The following is a 24,515-nucleotide window of genomic DNA, read 5'->3' on the forward strand; positions in this document are numbered from 1 at the left end:
CAACACAAGAAAATCAGTCAGGGTAATACATCACATTAATAAATCAAAGAAAAAAATTACATGATCATCTCAATTGATAAACAAAAGGCATCTAACAAAATTCAGTATCCTTTCTTGATTAAAACACTTCAAAAGGTAGGAATTGAAGGAAACATTCTCAACAAGATAAAAAGCATATAATAAAAAAAATAACCCACAGCTAACATTGTACTCAATTGTAAAAACGTGAAAACTTTCCCTCTGAGATCAAGAACAAGACAAAAATGTCCACTGTCACAGCTATTGTTCAATATAGTGCTAGAAGTTCTAGCTTAAAAGGCATCCAAATTGGAAAGGAAGAAGTAAAACTTTCATTATTTCTAGGTGATATGATCCTATACCTAGAAAATCTACAACAAAGCTACTAGAGCTAATAAGGTCAGCAGAATGGCAGGATACATGATTAATACCCAAAAATCAGTAGTGTTTCTACACACTAATAATGAGCAATCTGAGAAGAAAGTCAGGGGGGGAAATTCCATTTACAATAGCAAGTAAAAGAATCAAATTTTTAGGAATAAGCTTAACCAAGTATGTAAAAGACCTATATTCAGAAAACTACAATGTGTTGCTACAAGAAGTCAAAGAAGAGAAGAAAAAACATTTGCATTCATGGATTAGAAGACCAAGAATCATTGAGATGTCAATTCTACCCAAACTGATATACAAATTAAATGCAATTCAGATAAAAATTCCAACAGCCTTTTTTAAAGAAATGGAAAAACCAATTATCAAATTTATTTGGAAGGGTAAGGGGCCCCAAATAGGCAAAAACATCTTAAAAAGGAAAAACGAAGTTGGAGGACTCTTACTACTGGATTTTAAATCCTATTATCTAGCTACTGTGGTCAAAACAGCTTGTTACTGGCATAGAGATAGACATATCCACCAATGGAACTGAATTGATGGTTCAGAAACAGATCCTCACACCTGCAGTCAAGTGATTTTTGATAAGGCTGTCAAGGCCACCCAGATAGGTCAGAACAGTCTATTCAATGAATGGTGCTGGGAGAACCAGACATCCACAGCTAAAAGAGGACACTTACCTCACACCTTATACAAAAATTAACTCATAATGGATCAAAGACCTAAATATCACAGCTAGAACCATAAAACTCATACAAGAAAATGTAGGGAAATATCTTTAAGACCTGGTGGTAGGTGGTAGTTTCTTAAACGTTACACCCAAAGCAAGTACAATAAAAGAAAAAATGGATAAATGGGACCTCCTCAAACTTAAACAATTTTGTACTTCAAAGGACTTAATGTGAAAAGGCAACCTACTCAATGAGGGAATACATTTGGAAACCACATAGCTGGTAAGGGTTTAATTTCCATTCTATACAAAGAGATTATACAACTCAACAATAAAAGGACAAGCAGCGGCGGACTTGGCCCAGTGGTTAGGGCGCCCATCTACCACATGGGAGGTCTGCGGTTCAAACCCCAGGCCTCCTTGACCCGTGAGGAGCTGGCCCGTGCACAGTGCTGACGCATGCAAGGAGTACCCTGCCATGCAGGGGTGTCCGTCATGTAGGGGAGCCCCACACGCAAGGAGTGTGCCCCATAAGGACAGCTGCCCAGCACGAGAGAAAGTGCAGCCTGCCCAAGAATGGCGCCGCCCGCATGGAGAGCTGACACAAGATGACGCAACCAAAAGAAACACAGATTCCCGTGCCACTAACAACAACAGAAGTGGACAAAGAAGACACAGCAAATAGACACAGAGAACAGACTACTGGGGTGGAGGGGGATGGGAGAGAAATAAATAAAATAAATCTTTAAATAAATAAATAAATAAATAAAAGGACAAGAAATCCAACTAAAGAATGGGCAAAAACTTAGACATTTTTTCCAAAGAGGAAACACAAATGGCAAAAAAAAGCACATGAAAAAATATTCAACATGACGAGCTATTAGGAAAATGCAAATCAAAATGACAATGAGATATCATCTCATATAGCACAGAAAGGCCATTATTTTAAAAAAATATTTTTAAGATGACAATAGATGACAATATTATCCAAGGTAATATATATATAAATGCAATCCCTATCAAAATGCCAGTAATGTTTGTTTGCAGGAATAGAAAAACATACTAAAATTCATTCAGAACTTCAAGGGACCTCAAACAACCAAAACTATCTTGAAAAAGATCAAAGTTAGGGGATTCATATCTCTAGATTTAAAACTTAACACAAACTACAGTCATCAAAACAGCGATGTATTGGCACAAGGATAGACTTAGAGACCACTGAAATAAGAGAGCCCAGAAATAAACCCTCACATATATGGTGAATTGATTTTGACAAGGGTACCGATGGGGAAAGAATAGTCTCCTTAACAAATTGTGCTTGGAAAAACTAAATACCACATGTAAAAGAATGATTTTCAACCCTTCCTCACACCATATACAAAAATTAAGCCAGGGCAAATAGATGCAGCTGAAGCAGTCATATGCCCACCTCCCACATTCAGGAGGTCCTGAATTTGACTTCCAGGGCCTCCTAAAGAAAACACCCAATAAGCAGACAACGAACAAAAAAGCAAAATGAGCAGACAACCAGCAAAAACAAACACGCAAACAGACAAGGGAGCCAACTGGGGAGCAGATTAAAAAAAAAAAACTCAAAAACCAAAGACCTATATTTAAGAGCTAAAGTTACAAGAAGGTCTTAGAAGAAAACATGGGGGTAAATATTCATGATCTTGGATTTAAACACAGACAACAACAAAAATAAATGTACTTCACCAAAATTTAAAACGTTATAAAAGAAACCCTACACTACCATGAGGGGGTGAGTTTTGACCCCTGTTCGGTTCCAGCATGGGTCCTGATGGTTTTCCCTTTTAACATCCCTCCCAACAGACTCCTGCTTCAAAGAGGTTATTGTCTAAGTGGGGCAGTTTGAATGAAGCTCCATACATCTATGAAAAAGTGTGGCATATTCCTTCTGCTGAGACATCTATAGGTGACCCACAGATTCCTCTTTCTTAGATGCATGTTTTAAATACTGTTTTCCTGCAGACATCTGAGTAAGCAGACGAAATTTGTTGTCCTGAAGTACATAGATGCCCTGATGATTTGTCCTTAGATTGTCAATCTGTTTCTTGAATACTGTAGTCCAAAAATCTTTACAAATGAACTTCATGACATCTAACTCATCCTTGAATCTTGCAGTATCTTTTGTAAACCTTTCTATCAATCCTTGTCCCACTCGAAACCCCATGTTTTCCAGCTTAGTAATACATCGTCCATTTTCCACCTCCCCTTGCTCCGCCGACTTGTATACTCCAGACACCATCTCGTTATGAACAAGCAGAAACAACGCCTCATCCTCCATTTCCTCCTTATTCTTCAAAGCTCCGGGTTTCTGCTACCTTTAGGGTCGAGCCGGTTGCCCGGTTTCGCTACTGAGTGACTCGGCCAGCACCGCTGCTCCCTCTGGCCCGGGCGTACCTTTAGTTGCTAGGAGACCTAGAAATTTACACAGCTTCGGAAACGCGGGTGTGGGAGTGGCCGGGGTACTGGAGCTAACCCACCCCAGGGAACCACCCAGCCCTCAAGCAGCAGGAGATTCTGACCACAGAAGGAGCCAAACCAAGCGAGAAGAGCCCCGGGTCGGCCCCTGGGCGGGGGCGGGGAAGTCTCTCCAATGTATTTTTAATTTCATTTATTGCACCTGTGTCATTGTCATAAGATCTATTTTCAGCTCCTACACTTTGACTTATTGGACTTACTCCACTCAGCTAACATGGAGTTGAAGAAGGTCAACCACCACAACATGGAGCCTAGAGTGTCTACAACTAGAAGCGGGAAGAGTGCATCCAGTACCCATGTGGAATCTAAGCCCTCACTTGACATAGATGTGCAATGGACACAACCAATCCAATGTCCACAGAGAAAATGTGGAATGGGTGTGGGAACGGTAGCCATGGGGGCTGCTGGGTGTGGGGAACGGGAGGAAGAGATGAGATGTGGAGGCGTTTTCAGGACGTGGAGTTGTCCTGGATAGTGCTTCACGGACAATTACGGGACACTGTAGATCCCCCCAGGGCCCACTGGATGGAACGTGAGAGAGTCTGGGCTATGATGTGGACCATTGACTATGGGGTGCAGTGATGCTCAGAGATGAACTTACCAGGTGCAATGGATGTATCACGATGATGGGAGAGAGTGTTGCTGTGGGGGGAGTGGGGGGCGGGGGCGGTGGGGTTGAATGGGACCTCATATATTTTTTTAATGTAATTAAAAAATAATAATAATAATAAATAAATTTTTTTTAAAAATCTATTTTTATGTGTATGCTTTCAAATTCTTCTTTGTGCTTATCCAGTGTTTTCTTAATATCCTTAATCTCTTTAGCCATCTGTATTAGTCAGTCAAAGGGGGTGCTGATGCAAAATACCAGAAATTGGTTGGTTTTTGTAAAGGGTATTTATTTGGGGTAGGAGCTTACAGATACTAGGCCATAAAGCATAAGCTGCTTCCCTCACCAAAGTCTATTTCCATGTGTTGGAGCAAGATGGCTGCTGATGTCTGCAAGGGTTCAGGCTTCCTGGGTCCCTCCCTTTCAGGGTCTTGCTTCTCACTGGGTTCACGGGTCTTCTCTTTTCAGGGCTTGCTTCTCTTTCCTCTGTGAGCTTACTTCCTGGGTCTCCAGCTTAAGGCCTCAGCATCAAACTCCAACATCAAAACTCCAACATCAAAAACCCTCAACTCTGTCCTTTGCCATGCCTTTTATCTGTGATGCCCTACTGGCACAAGAGGTTTACATGATTACTTAAACAAGGAAATCTATGAATCCAATATAATCTAATATGCCCAGAGGAAAAGATCAGTTTACAAACATAATACAATATTTCTTTTTGGAATTCATAACTATATCAAGCTGCTATACCAGCTCATTGAATTTATTAAGGAGATTTGTTTGAACATCTATTATTAGTTGTCTCTACTATGTCATCTGGAGGCTTATCTTGTATCTTTAACTGAGCCATATCTTCTTGTTTCTTGGTGTGGGTTATAATTTTTTGTTGATGTCTTAGAATCTGGCTTACTAGATGTATTTATTCTGGGTGCAGTTCTTCTCTTTATTTTAGGGCATCCTGCCTTTTCTCCCTTGCTGGTTGCGTAGTAGGAGCCAAGCATGTAGTTGGTGCTATAAGCTGTGGAGGCTCAAGCTGCCCTCATTGCCCCAGGGACCAATGAAGGTCCTCCCAATTTTCTCCTTTGTCAGTGGTAGGGAGAGAGCCACAGCCATGTGTAATAATCCAAATTGTCTAGGCCTAGACTGTAGTTGCCCAGAGAGACTGATGAAGTTTCTCTGTCTGGGGCAGGGATGGAGCTGCAGGTGTGGGCAGCAATCTACGCAGTGCAGATCCAAGATGACCGCAGTTGCCCTGGTAGACTTCCAATTATTCAGTCTGTGCCAGCCAAAGGTACCTACAGTTACCTGTATAGGCTGGAACAGGGCCCACCAGAGGTGGGGCTGAAGCCTAGGCTAGGGCTACAGGCTAATCTGGGTGAAAGAAATGGGTCTCTACCATCACATTGATTCTCAGTCAACCCAGCTTCCCCTCATGCTGGGGGTGAAGTAAAAATGGAGGTTACTGGCCTCTTTCCAACTTGGACAGGTTCAAACTTTAGCTGTTCTTAGGGTTATACTTTAGCCAGCTTTATTTATTAATCAGTAGCTGAGATTGATGGCCAACCATCTCTTCCTCCCCTTTTTTTTGGGAAATGGAGCTTCCAGTCCAGCCACAGAATAGCTCCTGGAGTGGCTTGCACTGCCAAAGTAGGATGAGCACCGACCTCAGCAGCATGGCCTGTAATTTCCCAGAGAGGCTGGTGCAGGTCCCTGCAGCTTCCACCCTGCTGGAGGTGGGGCTGGGGCTTATGCTAGAGCTGCAATCTGACCTGGATAGAAAGAAGTCAATTCCTACCATCACTGTGATTTTCAGTCTGACCTGCTTCCCCTTGTGCCAGGTGAGGAGTTAAGGTGGTGGCTACCAGCCTCTCTCTGATTTAGACAGGTTCAAACATTAGCTATTCTTAGGATTATACATTAGCCCATCGAATTTACTAGTCAGTAGCTGAAATTGGTGCCCAACCATCTCTTCCTCCCTTGTTTTTGGGAAGTGGAGCTTCCAATTCCAGCTGTGGAATAGCTCCTGAGGCAGCTTGTGCCTCCAGTGAAAGATGGGCTCCAACTTCCACGGCGTGTAGTACTTACTTACAAATCTTCTCTGCAGATGGGCAGTTTCCTCCTTCCATTCCTTCAAAGATGTTGCAGGTTGCTCTTCTGGTCTCCTGGAGCCCTCAAACAGGTGCTTTAGATAGCTCTGGGTGATTACTAACTGACCGGTAGCAGGAGCTGTCTCTAGGAGTCCTTACTCCACTGCCATCTTGCTGGTTGTCCCAAGAATATCTTTTCAAGAGGCCTGGGTGCCACCTCTTTGGAATGCAAACATCAAAGGAAGATAGAGTCCTTGTCCCCTGTCCCAGCAGAGGCACTTGGTTCCAAGTTACATCTGCTTGTCACAGAGATATGAAAATTTTCATTTTCCTTTGGAAAAAAGCCATTACAAGATATAGATGGACACCATTTAGGATGAACAAAGGAATTAGCCAGGAAGCTTATCTAAGTCAGAAGAGCAGTCCTTGGCAACAAGCCATTTCCCAGGATGCAAGTGCAAGTGGAATTTCTTTAACCTCTCTGTTTTCCAGGATCACAGGCCATAGGTAAATTTCAGAAGTGTCAGCACACAATTAATCTCTTTATTGTGGGTTTTTCATAAATAATGAAGTAAATACTCTCCAATGATTTAATTCCTAGCTTTCACACTTTAATTTTCAGTTTATTATACTGTGAAGCTCTTCTAACTTGCTGTCCAGTCTCTAGATATTTTCTGCTTGCTAATTTGACATTAATGTAGGTGAAAACAAGTATTAAATTAAAGAATTTAAAAGACATCAGCTCGCATAGGAAGGAAAGGCCGGGGCCACCCGCCGGGGCATGCTGCTGTAGCTGCTGCACTGTGCCGGGCCAGGGCACAGGAGCCCTGCGCTCCATCCTGGGTCCCGGGTAGAGGGAGACGTAGCACCGGGCCTGACCTCCGGATAAAGATAGAGAAAATTAAAAGGAGAAAAAATCAGTGATCTGTGTTGAGGGCAATATTACCAGTGGAAAAACTACATGCCTTTAGCTCTTCTCCAGTGCACCAGATATTGAGGTGTTGATGGAGCCTGTGCCCAAGTGGAGAAATGTCCTTGGCCATAATCCTCTGGGCCTGATAGACCATGATACTGTTGCAGAATTTGAGAGAGATTCAATTATTTGCGTATAGAAAGGCCAGGACTCAGGAATGATTTTGAGAAGGAAAAATGGTTTATTGACGGTCCGATTCGGGTGCTTTCTGTTGCAAACCCGAGCCCTGAACAAGATTTTCAAGTTCCTTTTATACAGGGCGGGGAGTCAAATGGTGCTTTTATCAAAGAAAACTACTTTCTTTGTTAGTTAAGTCTGCCTGAGTACCAGGTAAGTTTTGAATTAACATATCGCTCACACCTCAGGTGAGCTTGAATTAGCATCTGGCCCACATTCTGTCTGGATGCAACCTTGAATACACATTCAGTCTTACATCATTTCTAAACATTCAAAGCCCATATCACTTAACTGGATTTCTAGAGACTAGGCACACTTGGATACAGAATTAGATGGCTTTGAATTTATGCACAGGCTATATTATATTTCCCATTCGAGGCCAAGTCCAAGTTCCCTTAAGTTTTGGCATCACCACCATCAGAATTTCCCTGGACTGACTGGTATTGATGTGGGCTATGGGTGGAAGGCTCTTTGTCTCTTCAGAGATAAAACTAAGTTGTTTGACTTGTGGGTGTGGAATGGTAAGAGGCTGCAGTCCTGCCCTTAGGGACAGTGGCAGCGGCTCCAGTCCCAGGAAATGTTTAACAATGCAAGGGCTATAAACTTTAAGTATTTAGGGGAAATGCAAAAAGTAAATATGCTAAAAGCTTATCTAGAATATCTGGAGTCCATGTTAAAAGCTTACCTAAGATGTGGAAGATATATATGCTAATTGAAGCCTATTGAGAACTGAAACAAAGGGACCATTTGGCCTTTCCTCTCTGTATAAAAGACGTTTGAAAATCTTGTTCGGGGCTCGGGATTCAAACAGAAGTTCCCGAGTCTGGCCGGCCATCAATAAACCATTTTTCCTTCTCAAAATCATTCCTGAGTCCTGGCCTCTCTATACTCAAATAATTGAACTTCTCTTAAATTCTGCAACATTTTTGGTGACTCTGGTGGGATAACAAATGAAGGCCAGAGATGGTAGCATTTTGCTGCCCCTTCCAAATCCCCGAGGAAGCCGGGAGGACTCGGGTGAACCCCAAATCTGGGCGCCCCTGGATTAAATTTAATCCAGAAAAGATGTGGGCTCCACCAGAATCTTCCCGACAAAAATCGAGGGCAATGGAAGGTCTGAAGAGAAAGATTCTGGGAACGAAAAAGAACTCCGAACATGGAAGAAGGTAAGACTCCCCGGGTGAGCAGAGTCTGGAAGGCCCTAGCTTTAATTGCTAGGAAGGGGAGGCTGATCACCTCCCGAGAGAACCCTAGTAGCCCCAGAAGGCTGGGGGAAAGCCGTTCTCTCTAGGCTTGGGAAAAGGAGAAAAGCCGGGGAAAAGCCCTGGTGTTTTGGGTTTGTCTAACTGCATGTTAGAATCTGGTACTGGTCTTATATCCACTAAAGGAGTGGAGTCTCGATTTTAATAGGAAGGGCTATTTATAGGTTCAAGTCCTAATGTCCTGGAAATTGGTCTAGATTAAGGGAAACAAAACTTGGTTACAGGAAAATGGATCAGCTTTTCTGGTGGAGCTTGGTCTGGGTGTAAAGTTTAAACAGTGGAAAAGTCTAGCTGAAATCTTTTGTTATGGTGCTAATTTGTGAATGAATTCGCTTTATACCAAATGTTAAGTGTTCTGAGGTTTGTGATGGCTGTGGGGGCAGCCATGGTGAAAATAAATATATAACTTGTGGGTCAGATTAGTGACCTTTGTGCTTCTGTCTGTGTCAGCTCAATGCTAGTGTTGGAGTTGTGTCCTTATGTAAAGTAGAATTACAGCTGAGCTGGAGCCAATGGCAAGGGAGTGAAATGATTCTGGGGCAAAAGCTGAGAAGTCTGGATGTTTGTGGAGCCTAGATGTTTGTGCATGCTCTGCTGTCTTGTCTCTGGTCTGGCCCTTTGCCGGGGCTTGGAGGCCATCTGTGTCCGTGCCAAGCACCCAAGTTTGTTGGGAATGTCCCAGTCAGGGCGGCTGGGTTCCTGGGAGAGTTGCCAAATTTGAGTAGGTTCTGTCTGCCCATTTTGGCTGAAAGCTGGAAAGCGGGAAGCGGCTTGCCCCTTTCCAGTGAGTCCACCCTTCTATTCATAAGCCGCATTCCTGTTTGTTGTGCACCCGACTGCCTGGAAGGGGGGTGGAGGGGGAGAAGTCTCCTGCCTTGACGGTCAGTGTTCCTAAGAGTGGCAATTCATGAGAGAAAGCAGTCTGTCTCCCTGAGGCTTCAAATAGCCTCAGTAAATATATATAAAATTAATCTTGTTGCTTATCCAAAATTCTGCTAATTTCAAAGTAAAATATAAAGTTCTAAAACAAAATGGTGCTAAGGCATTGAGAACATTTTGGTTATTACAATCCATTAAGTAAGAAAGAAAATTCTTGTGGTAAACTGCATGGTCATAGTGCAAATTGAGAAGAGTTTCAAAAGTCTTTGAAAAGTTTAAAGTAACTAAAGTCATGTTGTTGTGTCAAACTATTCATGTCTGCCTATTTGCTCAAATTGTTGAGGTTAAATATGCAGTTATATAAGTAATATGTATTTCTGGACCCCTAATTAATTAAGCTAAACAGTATATAAAATAATGCAAATTATAAGTAATATCAATGAGTTGTGTTTGTGTCTAACTCTTTGTGTCTGCCCATTTTAAAAAAAGGCTCAATGTATGTCTTCATACATCAGGATAATATCAAATTAACAAATAAAGATTCTTAAAAGAGGTCTATTCAAATTGTTAAAAATTAAATATGCAGTTATATTTATAAATATTCTTAAAGCCCAAATTGAACTAAGCAGGATGAAAAAGTCATAGAAATCTGATTATAGAAACAATTGGGAAAGGGCCTCCTTTGCAAGAGCTTTAAAGGCAAGACTAGGTGTAGCAGATTAAACCTATCTACTAGGCTAGGGAATTAAGAATCAGTTTGCCTGGTAATTTCCCAGTTTAAACCTTTGTCAGCCATAAAATGCAAAAAAAAGAAAAGAAAAACAAAGATTAGGTTAATTTTCACATAAGAAAAATGTTGATGTAACCTGGCGGCCTGCTGCCTCAGTCTCCCACTCCCGGGTTGGACAGCAGTGGAGGAGACCAGTTTAGGCCAGTCCTATGGGCAGTGGAAGGATGCCCAAGAAGGAGCTAACTAAGTCGGTGCCATTTCAGCACTAAATTCTATTCCTTATTTGACAAAGTGGGGAGCAGGTAAAAACTAAAATGGTTGGAATGTGATAGAGGAAGCAGTTAAATCAAACTTTTGCGTGGGAAAGTTAAATCTCAGATAAGCTGTAACTTCTGAAGTATCCAATCTATGGAAAAACAGGAAGAGCTTGCATGCTAGGCTTAGGGGTATAAATTGTGTCATTTTTCTTTGTTCATGGCACCAGCCATATCTGGCTCTGCACCCCTTCTTGCAAGATTGAGAATAAATTATTCTCCACGATCTGGTGAGCCTTATTTTCTTCCAGAAGATTTCTTTCCAACAAAATAAAGGTAATTAGTGGCTCTATTAACAAATTTCAGTAAGTAAAGGAAAGTCCATAAAAACTATGGAGAGATCTTTCCTGGGTTATGATTTTTAAAAAATTAAGTAATTGTGTAATGTGTTTTAAAACCTGGTAGTCAGTATGCATGTGTTTTAAAACCTGGTAGTCAGTATGCTTTTAAATTAATAATTTTCATAACTTAAAGAAAAGAAGTTTTTAGCTTCCTGTAAGGGAAAAAGAGAACATTCCTTGCATAAACTATTATGGTTTCAATTTTATTTAACTTGAGTGTAACCTCCAATAGTTAATTTATAAACTAAATTAACATTATGTATGAAATCTTTAATGAGTGAAATTAGGCTAAAGGAAAAAGATTGTAGATATGCTCTCTTAAATAAGGAGTAAATTTCTTTCATTGGTAATTGTAATTTAGTAAGTTTATTTAAACATGAGGTGGCTAGTCAATGTGGTTATAGTCAATTATAAAGAGTTTGTAAAACATCCTCCAACTGAAAATGTTTAAATAGTTCTAGTTCTAGAAAAGTCATTGTTAACTAAAACTTAGATTGGTTATTGGTAGCAGAAATAACTTCATGATAATAAACCTGTCTGAAGGCCACTGCAAAGTACACATTTAAGTAAATGGTAATAAAAAGTTATTTGATTATATTGGAAGTCTTCTGTTTTCATTTTAACAATGAAAAATAATATTCTTCCTCTATTACTAAAGTAAAGTACCTACTGTTATCTTCATAATAAAATTGTGTAAGTAGACAGTCATTTAATTATGATGTGTTGCATTAAATTGTTTAAAATATAAATATAAACAAGGAATAAATGTTAACATTATCAAACTCTTGTGCATTCGTACCAGGCCTTGTATACATTACAGGTGGCCTCCATGTGAGTTATTGGCTAGGCTGGTCACTGACCCCTCAATTAAAAATATGTGCTATATCAGTCTCTGGTTCTGCTCCTGAAGTCGATGGAAACTATATTGCAGTTTCAAGCTCCTACAGCCAATAATGACTCGGTACAGCCAAGTGTACAATGGATATATCGCCTCCAGACTGGCACTGTTCCATAGTGCCAGAGAGCACTATGCACCAGGCTAGTAGAATACTGGAAAATCTCTCTAAGATGAAGGATGCTGCAACTTGCTCACTGCGTTGAAGAACATGCTAAGTGGAGCCATGATACCAGGATACTGTAAGTGAAACTTAAACACAATTGGCATTATGGCCTGCTCTCACGGAGAGATAACATGTAAAGTATTACAAACCTGAAACTCAAAACTAATAATTGGAACTCTGAATCCTTATGCATTAAGTAATACATTAGTTAATATTAAGTGCTGTACTTTTATCCTGTACTAAATATATGCCTAATAATTGTAATGTTATCTTTTCTATTTTGGATCAAGTGCAGAAGTATATTAGACATGTTAAATTCCTGGTAAAATCATTTTCTAAACAGTTAATAACATGTCTATAGAATAAGGTGGCAGTCTCAGCCAGTCTCAGTCAACTTCTATATTCTGCTGTACTCTGCTGTGTAGCAAAAGTGAGGCTTGCTTGCTGATGGTAAGTCACCTATTGAACAAGTCAAAATTGCTAGAAATTGTACAATGAAAACCAAGGTGTAAAAATCTTTATTCTGTAGTTCTGATCACTCCCACAGGTGAAAACTAAGAGTATTTCCAAATTAGTGTTCTAATCCTGAGTGAAGCCAGTTGCCCAAGGAATGCCAGTTCACCAGGAGCATCTGACAGAGCGAATGAGTGTCAATCATTGAACAGCTTGGAATGTGTCTTCAGACAAAGCTAAGCATCTGTTGCAATTTTTCTCTAAAGATGGATAACTTAAAAAAGAATATATATACTGTTCCCACCAGCTTTTAAGGAATGCCATCTTTATAGGCACCTAATCTTGTCTACCTCTGTAATCCAATGTGTCCTCTTTTAAAAACAGGTATTCCAAATTTTTAATTAAGTTTGTTTCTTTCAGAGTGAACATCTTATTAACCATATGAAAACTTCATCCAACTTCGTACAGAATGCCAGATCCATCTTCCTCCAGTTAGAATAAATTAAAGTTTTACACCTTATTAGGCAATGACTACAGCCCATGGCCAGCAGGAAGCAGTTACAGAAAAGAGATCGTCTCCCTTCAGCACCCCTTTTAAATTAAAGGTGTAAACTCTTTAAGAGTAAAATAAAAGTAATAGATGGATCTGAAACCTGACTGGAAATCTACATGAGTGCCAGTCACAGCAGAATAACTGCAGGAGGCCCCTGCCCAAGATTCTGCTGTCCAGAGTGAAAAGTTCTAAACTTCTAAAAACAGTCCTGGATGCTGTACTAAAGACTGATAAATAATCAATCAAGACAACAAACAGCCATCCACCTCATAGCTCCAACAATAATTATGCCAAAGCTTAGCAAGTTAAACTTTGGCAAAAGGGGGGGAATGATGTGGGCTATGGGTGGAAGGCTCTTTGTCTCTTCAGAGATAAAACTAAGTTGTTTGACTTGTGGGTGTGGAACGGTAAGAGGCTGCAGTCCTGCCCTTAGGGACAGTGGCAGCGGCTCCAGTCCCAGGAAATGTTTAACAATGCAAGGGCTATAAACTTTAAGTATTTAGGGGAAATGCAAAAAGTAAATATGCTAAAAGCTTATCTAGACTATCTGGAGTCCATGCTAAAAGCTTACCTAAGATGTGGAAGATATATATGCTAATTGAAGCCTATTGAGAACTGAAACAAAGGGACCATTTGGCCTTTCCTCTCTGTATAAAAGACGTTTGAAAATCTTGTTCGGGGCTTGGGATTCAAACAGAAGTTCCCGAGTCCGGCCAGCCATCAATAAACCATTTTTCCTTCTCAAAATCATTCCTGAGTCCTAGCCTCTCTATACTCAAATAATTGAACTTCTCTTAAATTCTACAACAGTATGTATAGAGTTTGCATTGCTAAATGGCCTCCCGGAACTGGAGTCATTGCCATGGTCACCAAGAGCAGGACTGCAGCCTCTTACTGTTCCACACCCACAAGTCAGGACAGACAGTTTAGGTTAAGGTTATCTCTGAAGAGACAATGAGCCTCCCACCCATAGCCCACATCAATACCTGCCAGTGGGGTCTCACACGGCAGACATACGTGCAGCTCACCATGCTGGACCAGCACACTTGGTCTCAGATGTCACCTGTCCAGTTGATGGAGAGGTTGATTCACAGAGCAAGATACGTTTTTGTAGAAAACCTGTATAGAAGTGGGAAGGTGCTGGAAGTGGACTACGTGGCTTTGTCGAAATGGTTTGACTGGATTGTGAGGAACATTGATGTGTCTGTGGACCTGATAGTTTATCTCCAGACCACTCCGGAGAACTGTTACCAGAAGGTAAAGATGTGATGCAGGGAAGAGAAGAAGGTTCCTTCCAGCGGAGTACCTGGGTGCTGTTCACCAGCTCGACGAGGAATGGCTCATCCAAGGAAGACTGTTCCCCGTGGCAGCCCCTGTGATGGTGACTGAGGCTGACCACGATATGCAGAAAATGTTAGAACTCTGAACAAAACCAGGACCGAATATTACCTCCAGAGAATTGGAAGTGTGGCCCATAAGATCATGCCAGAAAAATGTCTGCAGCTGCCAAATTAGCTATTGGGAACAATTTGGAAAAATCTACTCTTAGGAGGACTTTGTGTCTGGCCAGATTTATATTCCTAATGAGTCTTCATCCAGGGTCTCTGGCCCTTGTGGGTAATGATGAGCGGGGCCGTGCCCTTCGGTGCTCACAGCCATGCACTCCCTGCCCCCACCCCCACCCCGGGCTGTTTCCCACTGCTAAGACCCTCGAACTAGTCCTTAGGAAGGGCTACCTGTGTCCAACTGCCTGCCATGTACCCAGCATCATGCTGGACTCTGTTTTCACATCATCCGTAAGCCTTCAGACTACCCAGGAGGCTGAGGCAGTGTTACTGTTGTGGAATTTAAGAGAAGTTCAATTATTTGAGTATAGAGAGGCCAGGACTCAGGAATGATTTTGAGAAGGAAAAATGGTTTATTGACGGTCGGCCGGACTCAGGAACTTCTGTTTGAATCCCGAGCCCCGAACAAGATTTTCAAACGTCTTTTATACAGAGAGGAAAGGCCAAATGGTCCCTTTGTTTCAGTTCTCAATAGGCTTCAATTAGCATATATCTCTTCCACATCTTAGGTAAGCTTTTAGCAGGGACTCCAGACATTCTAGATAAGCCTTGGTTTTTGCATTTCCCCTAAATACTTAAAGTTTATAGCCCTTGCATTGTTAAACATTTCCTGGGACTGGAGCCGCTGTCACTGTCCCTAAGGGCAGGACTGCAGCCTCTTACCGTTCCACACCCACAAGTCAAACAACTTAGTTATCTCTGAAGAGACACAGAGCCTTCCACCCATAGCCCACATCATTACTACATCCCAGGTGAGGACGCTGCAGCTCTGAAAGGTCCAGTGACCCTCCAGGGCAACACAGCAAGTGTACAGTGGAGCTGGCAACATTCAGACTTTGGCCAACTCCAAAAATATGCCCCAGGTTGCCTTATCCTATGAGCTATTCATACCCCTGCCTGTCCTTGTTGGAGACCCTCATATGTTTGGGGAGAGCTGGCAGTGCATGGAGCCAATATCATTTTCTCATTATTTGAGCAATTCTTAGGACAATTAGCATTTCTAGACTTTCAGAAAAGCGTGCTGTGTTTGGCCTGAGCCCAATGCTCAGTGGTATCCCAGGGTGAGGCCACTGTGGCATTTACCATTTCGTGATCTGGACTTCGATGTTCTTAGGAGAGCCATGCATTGGCTCCTGAATGGTGCTTGGTCTCCTTCATTGACAAAGGTCCTGCTTGAACTGCTGCCAATTCTATGTCAGGCTTTTGGTGCGTGGCTGGCTCACCCAGTGCCAAGCTGAGCAAGAGGCAACCAGCCTGGCTTCTCAGGCCCCCTCACTTTCTGCTCTCCGTGTGAGGAGCTTTGTCCTTGGAATTATTGAGAGTTCATGGCCCAGAGAGAGAGACACAAGTGGTCTTAAGTCTTTTAGAATTGTTTTCCATCCCAGGAGATACCTCGGGCCATAGAGCATGAAACCATCTTGGCTTCATTCAGCTGGAACCCTGCATCAGAGGCACAGCTGTGTCTTGAATCAGGTAGGAAACCAGAGAATGGAAGAACATTCCCTTTGGGGACAATCTGGACTTGGAAGTAAGAGTTTGCAAACAAAGGCTCTTGAAGCATTGATGCGCCTGACATTTTGTAGGTGGGTGAAGAAAGCTTCAAGAAGGCTGGCTGGCTGCTGGGGGTGGGGAATGGGAGGAAGAGATGAGATGTGGAGGCGTTTTCGGGACTTGGAGTTGTCCTTGGTGGTGCTGCAGGGACAGTTACCAGACATTGTATGTCCTCCCACGGCCCACTGGGTGAACTGTGGGAGAGTGTGGGCTATGATATGGACCATTGACCATGACATGCAGCAGTGCTCAGAGATGTATTCACCAAGTGCAATGAATGTCTCATGATGATGTAGGAGATTGTTGCTATGCGGGGAGGAGTGGGGTGAGGGGGTGGGGGTATATGGAGACCTCATATTTTTTTAATGTAATATTTTTTAAAAAGACAAAAAAATAAGTGTAAATCTGCAAAAGACTTCCAAAAATAATAAAATATAATATTTATCTCTGAAAAAAAACTATAGATTTATTGTGATTCTAGCAATGTAAGAAATTACAACAATGATGTGGAGGCAGTGGCCATTGGAGGCTCTGGGGGCAGGGAGAGGGAAAAATAGGTATAATACATGGGCTCTTTTGGGACTTGGGAATCATCCTGAATGACAAGGCAACAAACTGATATAGACCATTTTATATCTTCCCATAACATTCAGAGTTGTGTGGGAGAGAGTGTAAACTACAGTGTGAACTGCAGAGTTGTGTGGGAGAGAGTGTAAACTACAGTGTGAACTATGGTCCATGCTCAGTGGCAATGCCCCAGGATGCGTTTATCAATTTCCATGAATGTACCTCACTAATGAAGGGTGTTGTTTATGTGGGAAGGTTTGGGAGGTGTGGGGGTAGGGCATATGGAATCCCTAGATGTTCTGTGTAACATTTGTAATCTAAGTATCTTTTGGAAAAAAAAAAAAAGAAAACTGGCTGCAAGCATGGGAAGGGTCAGTTGTGAACTTTGGAGACGTAGGTGTAGGCCTCTCAGCGAGCAGGCTGTTCTAAGTTGTTAATGTCACTCTGTGTGAATGTAGGCACCTGCTGGTGTGACCCTCTGACTCTAAAATGGTCATCGAAGGCCCTGGTGGTCCAGTCCCAGAGGAGAACCGAGCATGAGGGAGTCTAAGGGGTCAAGGACTCTGACTCCTGGCTCTTCCTATTCAGGTGGATCCTTGGGCCCTGTCGGCAGAATGAGCTAAGGAGGGACTGAGTGCTTCAGCATCTGCAGCCCAGACATCAGTGATTAACCAGGCAACAGGACCTTTTGATCCCAGGAATCTGGACGTGTCCGGACTGTCTTTGAGTGTTTGTAAATGAACATTCCTGTAGTTTCCCCAGGGCTCATTTTGAGCATCTGTTTTGGGGGAAATGTGATTTTTATCTTGCTGTGTAGTAATAAATCTTTAGAAAAAAATAGAAGACATCAAATGTTTCCAAAATTGTCAAACTATAGCATAGAATCTAGGAATGCACGTGTCAACATCTTTCCAATTATTTTGCTTGTTGACGCTCCTTCTCCTGTAGATTCTTCAGGAAGGATTCATGGGAACAATATTCCATGAATTCTTGCATGTGGATGAAAGCAACAATTTGTCTATGCCCTTTACACCTCAAGTTAGTATTGCTGACTGTAAAATTCTTGGCTCACACTTTTTTTTGATATCTTAAATGTATTACTCTATTTTCTTCTGGCATAAAGCATTGCTGTCAGAGTCTGTTCATAATATAATTTTCTGTTCCTTATAAGCCAAATGCTCTTTTTTCCTAGATGTTCAAAAGATTTTTCTTTTTCTTTGAAGTCCATTATCTTTTTCTAGAATATGTCTTGATATCTTCATATCAATCGTTGCTGGTTGATATTCTTAGCATGCAATGTGCTCTTCCAACATGTGATTTCAAATCATTTTTACTTCAGAAAAGTTTGATTGAATTATCATCCTTAGTTTTTTGTTGTTGTTGTCCACTTGCTTGGTTTTCTCCTATTAGGGTTATGTTCAAACTCCTTCCTCGGGCAGTTTGAAAGTAATTTATGAATCCCAAAAAAGGAAAAGATTACAAATCCATTCCTGAGGGTGTGAGACACTTTCAGTTGGATGACATCAGTGAGGCGTGACTCAGGTTGAGTCTCTGCCCTCTTGTTGGGTCTGATAAAAATGGAGATATAGGACAAGAGAGCTCCGTCATATGTGATCCTCCCATGTGACAGTAAGGACTCCAGCTGTGCCCACAGGTGAGGTGCAAGAAGACCCTGAGAGGCTCAAAGAGTTAAGGCCCAGGGAAAGATGAGGCATATATCTGACAGCTCGCATCTGAACTCAGAAAGAAAGCAGAACAGCCAAGACTGATACAGGAGGCCCAGGAAGAGACAAGCTCTATGCCCGGTTGCCCTCAGCTAAGCCCTGGGAGACAGAGAGGAAGGCAGAGACCGGGGCAAAGATTGGCAGCCATCTTGCTTCAACATGAGGCAGCTAACTGTGGTGAGAAAGCATCTCTGGTGATGCCTTAACTTGGGTATTTCATGGCCTCAAAACTGTACACTTATACCCCAAATAAATCCCCTTTTTAAAAGCCAGCCTATTTCTGGTACTTTGCATCAGCAGCTCTTTGGCAAACTAAAACATTTGCCTCTCTTGGATGTTTGTCTCTTTCTCTTGAATCTCTTTCATCTCCAATTATTTTTTATTTTTAAAGTTTTCCTCCTTTGCACCTTCTGTTTCTCTTAAAGAAATATCTGTTATGTTTATTTGCTCCTGTGTTCTTCTAGTTTGGTCTTTATATCTGAAATAATATTTTGTTTCTAAGTCATTTCTGAGTTCTGCCACCTCATTTTTTGAGTTCTAATGGATTTATGTGTAATTTCATGTGTTGTATCATTACACATTTTTATATGAAATTAGTAATCCTGAACTTTTAGAATGAAGGAGGATTCAGAGTTGCTTTTCTAAATTCACAGAGCTTCCACTTCTGTGTTTGTATACAGTGTTCAAAAACAGAGCCATTTCTTTTCTGTGATTTCCTGGCTCTATTCCTTTCCCCCACTTTGTTCTTCTGTAGCACCCAATAGGTAGCCAATCAGCACGTGTGGGTATATTAATTTAAATTAATTAAAAATAAACAAAATTTTAAAATCATCTCAATTGCAATAGCCACATGAGGCTGATGGCTACTGTACTGGACAGTGAAGATTTTGACCATTTCCATGATTGCAGAAAGTTCTGCTGGACCATTAAGTTTTCAAAAACTTCTTCCAACAGTTTCTGACATCAACTAAAAATACTGCAATTACTCAATCCAAATCAATTGTGACTCCAACTACATAGAGTTAGGCCAGATTCCATGGGTTAAGGGCAATCCTCACCAAGATTGCCCTTCAGGTACCAGTTGCAAGCTTGGGGGCCCAGGTCAGTCATACTTCTGATCAACAGGATATAAATTTGGGCTTTCCCACCATCTCCTTGGGTTTGATAATTCACTAGAATGACTCACAGAACTCACTGAAAGCACTATTCTTATTAGAGTTTTATCATAGAAAAAGGATACAAATAAGAAGCAGCAAAAGAGAGAGAACAGGCGAGATCTGGTGGGAGGGTCTCAGATGTAAGCTTCTCTGTCCTCTCCAAGTGGAGCCAAAGCACATCACCCCCTGAAAGCAAGGCCATTTTTATCAATTGTGGAAGCTCACTGGGGCTTCCAAGTTTATATGGGGTCTCATTATGTAGGCAAGACTGATAGAATCCATGTCTATGTGGTTGAACTCCCTCCCAAAAGTCAGGGAGGTGGGCCAATGTGGGCTGATACGATGCGGCTCAAAGCCTTAACCCTCAAATCACATGGCTGGTTCTTTCTGGTATGGCCAATCCACCAACCTAAGACAGCAGGTGTCACTGTCCCCAACCTGTCACCTCTTTAGCATATGATCAAGTGTGGCCCTGGGTCCACCATAAGTAACAAGAGACATTCCTATCACGGGAAATTCCAAAGACTACCTCTCCAGGAACTTAGGACAGAGACCAACCAAGTGTTTTATTATGCTGCAACCATGCTGTTCTAGACCTTCTCTTTCCTTTCTCTCTCATGTCCCTTAATTTTTACTCCATCCCAGCAGTTTCCTCTCAATGTGGGATCTCATTCTAGAAGAGAATCCTGGCAGTTCAGTTTGAGAATTCACAGGGACTAGACTGCTCAGTCCTCTTTATTCCTTTTTTTCTTTTTTCCTTTTTCTCAGGTACCGGGGCCAGGGATTGAACTCAGGACCTCATATGTGGGAAGCCGGCAATCAACCACTGAGTCACATCAGCTCCCCTCTTCAGTTCCTTTTACTGTGGGATCCTTGCATTCACCAAGTATTGGAAAGGGTAAAACTCCTCCCAGTTTCACCTGCTGTTCTCAAGTTGGCCAATGACTGTTGGCTCCTTGGGAATCTTCTAGTTACCATATTTCAATAGAAATCACTTTGTGGCTTCCTCCTCCTTCTCCTTCTCCTCCTTCTCCTCCTTCTCCTTCTTCTTCTCCTTCTTCTTCCTACACAGTTACCAATACCACACAGGTTTTGTGGCTTTTGAAGGTTTGTCCCCATCTGCCTATATTTAGGGATTTGTAAGAATCCCAGTTTTGTTGTTAAATATTGTCCCTAGGTTTTTGGTTTTAATTCCTAGTTGCTCTATCTGTTTTTATCAGGAACTTGGGGAGACTAAAAATCCATATGCCACTGCCATCTTCCCATTAACCTGCTTTTTTTTTTTCTTTAGTATAATTTTATTGAACTTCTTCAACATCATGAAGGGTATTTATGAAAAGCCCACAGCTAACATCATACTGAAGAAGTAGAAGCTGAGGTCAGGAAAAAGACAAGGCTGCTCACTTTTCCCATGCTATTCAACACTGTACTGGAAGTTCTAGCCAGAACAGGTAGACAAGAAAAAAGAATAGAGATATCCAAACTGGAAAGGAAGAAGTAAAATTTCCCTATTCCAGATGACATGACCCTATATATATATTTTTTTTTAATCCCAAAGAATCTACCAAGAAAAGCTGATAGAGCTAATAAATGAATTAGGTAAAGTTGCAAGGTACAAGATCAGCATATAAATGTCAATGATGTTTCTATAAAGCAGCAACAAACAACCTGAAATGGAATTCAAGAAAACAATTCCATTTGTAATAGAAACTGAAAGAATTAAATATCTAGATGTAAATTTAACGAAATACATACAGAACTTATACACCAAAAACTACAAATCATTGCTGAAAGAAATTAAAGAATACCTGAATAAATGGAAAGATATCCTGTGTTCATAGATCCAAAGACTTAATATCATTAAGATATCAATTTAACCCAGATAGATTAACAGGTTCAACACAATCCTTGTCAAAATTCCAACAGCTTTCTTTGCAGAAATTGAAAGGCTAATTGTCAAATTCATATGAAAGGGTAAGGGAACCCAAATAGCTAAAAGCATCTTGAAAAAGAATTTAAAAAGTTGGAGGACTCACACTTCTGATTTCAAAACTTACTACATGGTAATCATAGTAGTACTGGCACATGGACAGACAGCAATGAAATAGAATTGGAATACAATCAAAAATAAATATATCTATGGCCAATTGACTTTTTTAAAAAATCCATTTTATTGATATACAATTAATAAAGTATACATTCCATCCAAAGTGCATAATCAGTGATACTTAGTATAGTGACATAGTTGTGTACTCATCACTTCAATCATTATTAGAGCATTTTCAGTATTCCAGTAATAAAATAATAAAACATACAAACAATGAAAAAAAATCACCTCTCACTCTATGTTCTCCTGCCATACATAGCCACTATTCTCTTTCTGTCGCTCTAGTTTATTTGTATTTATATTTTGTATAGATGGAGCCAAGCAATATGTAGTACCTTGTGTCTAGTTTCTTTCCCTTAGTATACTTCCTTTTTTTACCCTTAATAGATTATTAATATATTACTATATACTACTGTCCACAGTTTGCTTCAGTTGTGTTAATATTTTTGCCTGATATTAACATCTTGTAACATTAACATATATTTATCCAGTTTTCAAAGAAAAACAGCTTTATATGCACTATTACCCATACTCATATTTCATGAGGTTTGACTATGCTATACAGTTCCATGTTAGATTTTTAAGCTTTCCTTCCTGTAACAAACATAACCTTAGACTTTCACTTTAAAACCATCATACCCATTTAATAACACTGCTAGTTACAAACATTATGATGTCCATTCACCATTTTCAAAGATTAACTACCTTTTTATCATGCTGCACGTGTTAACCCTCAGCTTTCCATTCTCTAACATCACTCTATTTTCTGGTGACCTATATACTAGTTAATAACTCCATCAGTTGACAGAGTATATTTAGTTCACAATAACACATTTGTACAGTATTTCTCCTTTTGTGTCTGGCTTGCTTCACTCAACATAATGTCCTCCAGGTTCAGTCATGTTGTCATATGCTTCACGACTTCATTTTCTTCTTTATATTCTATCGTGTGAATATACCACAGTTTGTTTGTTTTTTAAAGATTTATTTATTTATTTCTCTCCCCCCGCCCCCATTGTCTGTTCTGTGTCTATTTGCTGCATGTTCTTCTTTGTCCGCTTCTGTTGTTGTCAGCGGCAACAGAATCTGTGTTTCTTTTTGTTGCGTCATCTTGTTGTGTCAGCTCTCTGTGTGCGTGGTGCCATTCCTGGGCAGGCTGCACTTTCCTTTGTGCTGGGCGGCTCTCCTTGCGCGTGGGGCTCCCCTACGCGGGAGACACCCCAGCATGGCATGGCACTCCTTATGCGCATCAGCACTGAGTGTGGGCCAACTCCACACGGGTCAAGGAGGCCCGGGGTTTGAACCGCAGACCTCCCATGTGTGCCCTAACCACTGGGCCAAGTCCACTTCCCTGCCACAGTTTGTTTATCCACTCATCAGTTGATGTATACCTGGGATTTTTCCATCTTTTGGCAAATATGAATAACACAGTCAGCCAAAGAGTTGCTGATGCAAAATACCAGTAATCTGTTGGGTTTTATAAAGGGTATTTATTTGGGGTAGAAGCTTACAATTACGAAGTCACAAAGTGTAAGTTACTTCCCTCACCAAAGTCTGTTGCCACATGTTGTAGCAAGATGGCTGCTGACATATGCAAGGGTTCAGGCTCCCTCTTCCTTTTAAGGTTCCATGGTCCCAGTTTCTTCTAATGTCAGCTGTAGTCTGAAATAAATCTTGTCTCTCTTCTGGGACTCATATCTCTCCAGGTTCAGCTACTCTGCTGTCTCCACAAGGCCAGCTGTACATTATCAGGTGAATGACTCATCTCTCTTCCCAGGGCCTCTGCCATGTCTAATGGAACCTTCTCTCTTACCTCACTTATCTGATTCTCTGTGTATTTACTTCCTGGGGCTCCAGCATTAAAATGCCAGCTAACTGCTCTGCCTTGTTTTCTCTGTGAGTTCCTGCCCCCTTGCTGGGGCAGGGACTCAATGTCCTACCGGCATGGCCCAATCAAAGCCTTATTCATAATTTAATCAAGTAAAAGTGAAACCTCTGAATCCAATACAATCTAATATGCCCAGAGAAAGAGACCAGTTTACAAACAGAATCCAATATCTATTTTTGGAATTCATGAACAATGCCAAAATGCTACGAACACTGATATGAACATTGGTGGTCAGATGTCTGTTTGTGTCACTGCTCTCAGTTCTTCTAGGTATATACCAAATAGTGGTATTGCTGGATCACATGGTAAGTCTAGATTCAACTTTCTTAGGAACTGCCAAACAGTCCTCCACAGGGGCTGTACCATTCTACATTCCCACCAAGAGTGAAAAACCATTCCTATCTCTCCACAGCCTCCACAACACTTGGAGTTTTCCAACTTTTTAATAGTGGCCATTCTAATAGGTGCGAAATATTTCATTGGAACTTTGATTTTCAGTTCCCTAATCCGTAGTGATGTTGAACATTTTTTCATGTGTTTCTTCACCACTTGTATTTCTTCTTTGGACAAATTGTCTCTTCGAGTCTTGTGCCCGTTTTTTAAATTGGGTCATTTGTCTTTCTATTGTTGAGTTGTAGCATCTCTCTATTTCGCAGAGATATTAAACCCTTCTCGGATATGTGATTTCCAAATATTTTCTCCCATTGAGTTGGCTGCCTTTTCACCCTTTTGACAAAGTCCTTCGAGAGGCAAAAGTGTTTAATTTTGAGGAGGTCCCATTTATCTATTTTTTCTTTTGCTGCTTATGCTTGGGGTGTCAGATCTAAGAAACCCCCATCTACCACAAAGTCTTGAAGTTGTTTCCCTACATTTTCTGCTAGTAGTTTTATGGTCCTGGCTTTTATATTTAGGTCTTCGATCCATTTTGAGTTGATT

General features: G+C 41.2%; 2 pseudogenes; one reads left to right on the forward strand and one right to left on the reverse strand.

Moving 5' to 3' along the window:
• Positions 1-3,005: 3,005 nt before the first annotated feature.
• LOC131276692 (trafficking protein particle complex subunit 6B pseudogene) lies at positions 3,006-3,344 on the reverse strand (annotated as a pseudogene).
• Positions 3,345-5,782: 2,438 nt separating this feature from the next.
• LOC101417756 (thymidine kinase 2, mitochondrial pseudogene) lies at positions 5,783-14,498 on the forward strand (annotated as a pseudogene).
• The last annotated feature ends 10,017 nt before the right edge of the window (positions 14,499-24,515 follow it).

The sequence above is a fragment of the Dasypus novemcinctus genome, chromosome 30 (assembly GCF_030445035.2).
Source record: "Dasypus novemcinctus isolate mDasNov1 chromosome 30, mDasNov1.1.hap2, whole genome shotgun sequence".
Classification (NCBI taxonomy): Eukaryota; Metazoa; Chordata; class Mammalia; order Cingulata; family Dasypodidae; genus Dasypus; species Dasypus novemcinctus.